This window comes from Somniosus microcephalus, chromosome 8 (genome assembly GCF_052327205.1).
Source record: "Somniosus microcephalus isolate GS21.2 chromosome 8, FLI_Smic_1.0, whole genome shotgun sequence".
Taxonomy (NCBI): domain Eukaryota; kingdom Metazoa; phylum Chordata; class Chondrichthyes; order Squaliformes; family Somniosidae; genus Somniosus; species Somniosus microcephalus.
The window spans coordinates 120,830,262-120,837,695 of NC_140994.1; positions in this window are offsets into that span (position 1 = coordinate 120,830,262).

Sequence of the window (7,434 nt, forward strand, 5' to 3'; positions counted from 1 at the left end):
GCTGCCACCAACCTCATAGTTCCCCAACCCCGCACAGCCCGCTTCTATCTCCTTCCCAAGATCCACAAACAGGACTACCCTGGTAGACCCATCGTTTCAGCCTGTTCTTGCCCCACGGATCTTATCTCTTCCTATCTTGACTCTATCTTTTCTCCCCTTGTCCGGTCTCTTCCCACCTACATCCGCGACTCTTCGGACGCTCTCCGCCACTTTAACAGTTTCCAGTTTCCTGGCCCCAACCGCTTCCTTTTCACCATGGACGTACAATCCCTCTACACCTCCATCCCCCACCCGGATGGCCTGAGGGCATTCCGCTTCTTCCTTGAACAGAGGCCCGACCAGTCCCCATCCACCACTACCCTCCTCCGCCTGGCTGAACTTGTTCTCACATTGAACAACTTCTCCTTTAACTCCACTCATTTCCTCCAAATCAAAGGTGTTGCCATGGGTACCCACATGGGTCCTAGCTATGCCTACCTTTTCATGGGCTATGTGGAACAATCTTTGTTCCAGTCCTACTCGGGTCCCCTCCCTCACCTCTTTTTCCGATACATTGATGACTGTATCGGTGCCGTTTCCTGCTCTCGCCCCGAACTTGACAATTTCATTCACTTTGCCTCCAATTGCCACCCTTCCTTCACCTTCACATGGTCCATCTCTGACTCTTCCCTTCCCTTCCTCGACTTCTCCGTCTCCATCTCTGGGGATAGGTTATCGACCAATATTCACTACAAGCCCACTGACTCCCACAGCTACCTGGACTACACTTCCTCCCACCCCGCTTCCTGTAAGGACTCTATTCCATTCTCCCAGTTTCTCCGTCTCCGCCGTATCTGCTCCGACGATGCCACCTTCCACACCAGTGCTTCAGACATGTCTTCCTTTTTCCGCAACCGAGGATTCCCCTCTACCGTGGTTGACACTGCCCTCAACCGTGTCAGTTCCATCTCCCGCACTTCTGCCCTCACCCCTGCCCCTCCCTCCTGGAACCACGATAGGGTTCCCCTTGTCCTCACCTTTCACCCCACCAGCCTCCACATTCAACGGATCATCCTCTGGCATTTCCGCTACCTCCAAAGTGATTCCACCACCAAACGTATCTTCCCCTCCCCTCCCCTTTCAGCATTCCGCAGGGACTGCACCCTCCGAGACACCCTAGTCCACTCCTCTATCACCCCAAACAGCCGTTCCCCTTTGCCTGGCACCTTCCCATGCAAGCGGAGGAGATGTAACACCTGCCCCTATACCTCCTCCCTTCCCACTGTCCAGGGCCCCAAACACCCCTTCCAGGTGAAACAGCGATTTACTTGTACTTCTCGCAATCTAGTATACTTTATTCGCTGCTCACGATGCGGTCTCCTCTACATTGGGGAGACCAAACGCAGATTGGGTGACCGCTTTGCGGAACACCTCCGTTCAGTCCGTAAGGGTGACCCCGAGCTTCCGGTCGCCTGTCATTTTAATTCACCGCTTCATTCCCACTCGGACCTCACCGTCCTTGGCCTCTTGTATTGTTCCACGGAAGCTCAATGTAAACTCGAGGAACAGCACCTCATCTTCCGATTAGGCACTCTGCAGCCTTCCGGACTCAATATCGAGTTCAACAATTTCAGATCATAAGCTCGGCCCCCATTTCATTTTTTCTTGTAATTTTTCCACTCCTTTCCCCCTGCCCCTCTCCTTTTGTTTCTCTCTCACACCTGGCAGCTATCTTTTGCCCTGCCAGTACACTTTACACCTAATCTTAGCCTATTACCATCTTGTCTAGCTTCTAATCTCTTTTACTTCTTTTGTTTCTTTTATTCTTTTGTCCGATCACAGCCCTGCCTTTGATCTAGTTTCTTTTCTTTCCAGTTTTGAAGAAGGGTTCGACCCGAAACGTCAACTCAAATTTCTCTCCACGGATGTTGCCTGACCTGCTGAGTTTTTCCAGCATTTTCTGTTGTTATTTCGGATTTCCAACATCTGCAGTATTTTGCTATCGTACTAGTGTTTGGTTCACTGCCACACCTCTTCTAGGAATGCCTACCTTGAAGATGTTCTGCTTTTCTCTTCGACGGGATCTCCGTTTGGCTCTTCAACCTTGTTCATCTTCATTACTTTCAGTTTCCCTTCTCGTGTTTGATCAGGTATCTGCCAAGACTCGGTTTCACAGCCACATCATTTTCCTCGGCAACTGTCTCCGGTTTCGACTTATTCCACGTGGATTCCAACTAAACTTCCACCCTTCGTGCTTCGGATCCACCCAGGATTACAAATATCTCCAAGATATTCATCGTTCCTCGAACTACTGCTCTCACCGCATCCTGAGATCCACGCTCAACGCCATGCGGCGCCACATGAACACACTCGACTTCTCTCTGCAGCAACACCGGTGCACTCTATCTCAAAGCTGTCTGGGTCCACAGTTCCATTTCATCCTTCGACTCATCTGATGCTTCAACAAAAAACTTTTCTTCTTCCTTTCCGATGTCAAGGATCGCAAGCTTCATCAACTCTTGGACACCAACGCCCCTCCGGAACCCTCTTCCCCTTCACATTCCTCTGAACCCCTTCTCCCAATCTCACCCCCTGCAGCGTTTTCACTATCCCCTCTGACCTTCCACTCTCTGACCCTGAACGATCAGTCCTCAGCAGAGGCCTGAGCTTCATCCCCTTACGCCCCCGCCTCAATGAATTTCGAGCTCGGCACGATGTTGAGCTCTTTTTCCGCCGCCTTCGTCTCCATGACCACTTCTCTGGCTAGGAGTCTTCCACCCGCACAACTGACCCTTTCTCCCGCTTGCAGAATTCCCGTTCTACCTGGACCCCTCCCCCTGGCCTCTTACCCTCTCTAGGTCTTTTCATCGCTAACTGCCGCCGTGACATCGGCCGTCTCCATTTCTCTGCTCCCCTCACTCACTCCAACCTACCTCCCTCAGAACTTGCAGCACTCCATTCTCTTAGATCCAACCCTGACATTGTCATTAAACCCGCTGACAAGGGTGGCGCTGTTGTTGTTTGGCGTACTGAGCTCTACCTAGCGGAAGCTGAACGCCAACTCTCCGATACCTCCTCCTACCTCCACCTGGACCATGACCCCACTACCGAACATCAAACCACCGTTTCCAAGACTGTCACTGACCTCATCTCCTCTGGAGATCTTCCCCCCGCTGCCACCAACCTCATAGTTCCCCAACCCCGCACAGCCCGTTTCTACCTCCTTCCCAAGATCCACAAACAGGACTGCCCTGGTAGACCCATCGTTTCAGCCTGTTCTTGCCCCACGGAACTTATCTCTTCCTATCTTGACTCTATCTTTTCTCCCCTTGTCCAGTCTCTTCCCACCTACATCCGCGACTCTTCGGACGCCCTCCGCCACTTTAACAGTTTCCAGTTTCCTGGCCCCAACCGCTTCCTTTTCACCATAGACGTACAATCCCTCTACACCTCCATCCCCCACCCGGATGGCCTGAGGGCGCTCCGCTTCTTCCTTGAACAGAGGCCCGACCAGTCCCCATCCACCACTACCCTCCTCCGACTGGCTGAACTTGTTCTCACATTGAACAACTTCTCCTTTAACTCCACTCATTTCCTCCAAATCAAAGATGTTGCCATGGGTACCCGCATGGGTCCTAGCTATGCCTGCCTTTTCGTGGCCTATGTGGAACAATCTTTGTTCCAGTCCTACTCGGGTCCCCTCCCTCACCTCTTTTTCCGATACATTGATGATTGTATCGGTGCCGTTTCCTGCTCTCGCCCCGAACTTGACAATTTCATTCACTTTGCCTCCAATTTCCACCCTTCCCTCACCTTCACATGGTCCATCTCTGACTCTTCCCTTCCCTTCCTTGACTTCTCCGTCTCCATCTCTGGGGATAGGTTATCGACCAATATTCACTACAAGCCCACTGACTCCCACAGCTACCTGGACCACACTTCCTCCCACCCCGCTTCCTGTAAGGGCTCTATGCCATTCTCCCAGTTTCTCCATCTCTGCTGTATCTGCTCCGACGATGCCACCTTCCACACCAGTGCTTCAGACATGTCTTTCTTTTTCCGCAACCGAGGATTCCCCTCTACCGTGGTTGACACTGCCCTCGACCGTGTCAGTTCTATCTCCCGCACTTCTGCCCTCACCCCTGCCCCTCCCTCCCGGAACCATGATAGGGTTCCCCTTGTCCTCACCTTTCACCCCACCAGCCTCCACATTCAACGGATCATCCTCCGGCATTTCCGCTACCTCCAAAGTGATCCCACCACCAAACGTATCTTCCCCTCCCCTCCCCTTTCAGCATTCCGCAGGGACCGCTCCCTCCGAGACACCCTAGTCCACTCCTCTATCACCCCAAACAGCCCTTCCCATTCGCCCGGCACCTTCCCGTGCAAGCGGAGGAGATGTAACACCTGCCCCTATGCCTCCCCCCTTCCCACTGTCCAGGGCCCCAAACACCCCTTCCAGGTGAAACAGCGATTTATTTGTACTTCTCGCAATCTAGTATACTGTATTCGCTGCTCACGATGCGGTCTCCTCTACATTGGGGAGACCAAATGCAGATTGGGTGACCGCTTTGCGGAACACCTCCGTTCAGTCCGTAAGGGTGACCCCGAGCTTCCAGTCGCCTGTCATTTTAATTCACCGCTCCATTCCCACTCGGACCTCACCGTCCTTGGCCTCTTGTATTGTTCCACGGAAGCTCAACGTAAACTCGAGGAACAGCACCTCATCTTCCGATTAGGCACTCTGCAGCCTTCCGGACTCAATATCGAGTTCAACAATTTCAGATCATAAGCTCGGCCCCCATTTCATTTTTTCTTGTAATCTTTCCACTCCTTTTCCCCCCCCGCTTTCCTTTTGTTTCTCTCTCACACCTGGCAGCTATCTTTTGCCCTGCCATTACACTTTACACCTAATCTCAGCCTATTACCATCTCGTGTAGCTTCTAATCTCTTTTACTTCTTTTGTTTCTTTTATTCTTTTGTCCGATCGCAGCCCTGCCTTTGATCTAGTTTCTTTTCTTTCCAGTTTTGAAGAAGGGTTCGACCCGAAACGTCAACTCAAATTTCTCTCCACGGATGTTGCCTGACCTGCTGAGTTTTTCCAGCATTTTCTGTTGTTATATTAGAAAGAGTCCATTTATTTTTGGCTGCACTACTGTATTTATTAAAGGAATTACCAAAAAGAAATGATGATCTCCCAGGGCAATGGCACACTCCATCCAACCCTGAAAGGGCAGAAGCATCAAAGCTTGGTATGAGCCTCTTGGGCCTGAGGAGGATCTGTACCTCCTGGTGCTGGGTTAGGAGATAGCCCTGTGAATGGTTCACCCAGGTCTGCTGCTGCTACAGTGGCTGACGGGCTCCCGACTCTGCTGTAATTCGAGGAGTAGGCTGGCCAAGCGCCATGCCAAGAGGCAGCGGCCCCCATCCAAGCCCACTTTGGCCATGCCCCTTGCATCTGGGCCTTCCATCGCCGCATCCCCTCATCTGCTTAGGAACCGACCTCTGCGAAGCAATCAGATTGGTGAAATCCTACGTAATGCCTCACTCCATCCGATTCTTTAGCATATTGAAGTGGGACAGGAGATCCTGCTGTACGCTAGATCCCGGGGCTTCCTGACCAGCAAGACTTCCGCTGTGCAAAGGACCTTTGTACCCAGCCTTCAGTTGCTGAGGTGCCTATGCCCACAGTGGACTCTATTTCTGATAAGTTAGGTGTCAGCCATAGCTCAATGGTAGTACTCTCACCTCTGAGTCACAAGGTTGTGGTTTCAAGCCCTCAATTCACGAGACTTGAGCACAAAATCTAAGTTGACACTCCAGTGCAGTACTGAGGGAGTGCTGCACTGTCATAAGTGCCTTTTTTGGATGAGACGTTAAACCGAGGACCCCGTTTGCCCTCTCAGGTGGATGTAAAAGATCCCGTGGCACTATTGGAAGGAGAGCAGGGGATGTTTATCCCTCAACCAACATCAATAAAAAGCAGATTATCTTGTCATTATCGCGTTGGGTGTCGTGTTTCCTACATTACAACAGTGACTACACTTCAAAAGTACTTCATTGGCTGTGAAGCGCTTTGGGACATCCTGAGGATACTTCCATCGAAATACATGAGCTAAAAATTACAAAACCAGCCCACGAAGGTTTCCCTGGATCTGCCGGGAGCCGTAACAGATTTCCATGGCATTCCCATTGAGGTTCCCCTGCTGTAACATCTACGGAAGTTTACAGTGTAAATGGCCATTTTACCCAGTTCCTGTGAATCTACCATGCTCGCGGCCCCAACCAAAGGCACGGCAAGAGATGGCGGAAACCCCTGCGGATTGTTTTCAATATCATTGCAGTACAGATTCTGTACCACTAGATGTCAGCGAGGTAGTTGTTTAAAACCAGCGCTGCGATGAAGAGCATTCAGCTGCATTGAAACTGTGACATCAAATGCTACACCAGGGATGTGTGGCTGCAGATTTAAGCGGTTAACTCCCCCGCAGTCACTCAATCAGCAGTCAACAGCCCAGCTGGATCATTAACCTTGGATCATTAGCCTTTGGTTGAATGGATGAATTGGGCAGATAGCATTCCATCAGCCGTGACTCAGTGGGTAGCATTATCTCTCGCCTGAGTCAGTGGGTTGTGGGTTCAAGCCCCACTCCAGAGATATGAGCACATTATTTAGGCTGGCACTCCAGTGCAGCACTGAAGGAGTGCTGTACTCTCAAAAGTGCCATCTTTCAGGTGAGACATTGAATTTAGCCCCTGCGTGCCCTCTCAGGTGGACATAAAAGATTGCATGCACACACACACACCAAAGTTCCTGCTAAGATGCGCACGTGTGGCTGTGCAGTAATCTGAGAGGTCTTGTGTAGGCTGTTCACCGGCTTTTACATTGTAAATGCCAGACATGCACAGAAATTTAAAGGAACAGGCCACGGAGAACAAAGCACAGCTTACAGGGAACATTGATTCACATAGGGACATTCAGCCCCTCGAGCCTGTCCCGCCATTTAGTTAGATCATGGCTGATTTGTATCTTAATTCCATCTACCTGCCTTGGTTCCGTAACCCTTAACACCTAACAAAAACTTAGCTCTAAATTTAAGGTTATGCCCCCTTGTTCTGGGATCCCCCGCCAGAGGGAACAGTTTCTATCTACCCTATAATTTCCTTTAACCATCTCAAACACCTCAATTAGATCACCCTGAATCTTCCATATGCAAGTCTCGTCTATGTAACCTGTCCTGATAATTTAACCCTTTAAGCCCCGGTATCATTCGGGTGAACCTGCGCTGCACCCCCTCCAAGGCCAATGTATCCTTCCTGAGGTGCGGGGCCCAGACTCAGTGCAGTATCCGGATGGGGGTCTGACCAGAGTTCTTTTCTATTCGTTTATGGGATCTGAGCGTCGCTGGCAAGGCCAGCATTTATTGCCCATACCTAGTTGCCCTTGAGGTGATG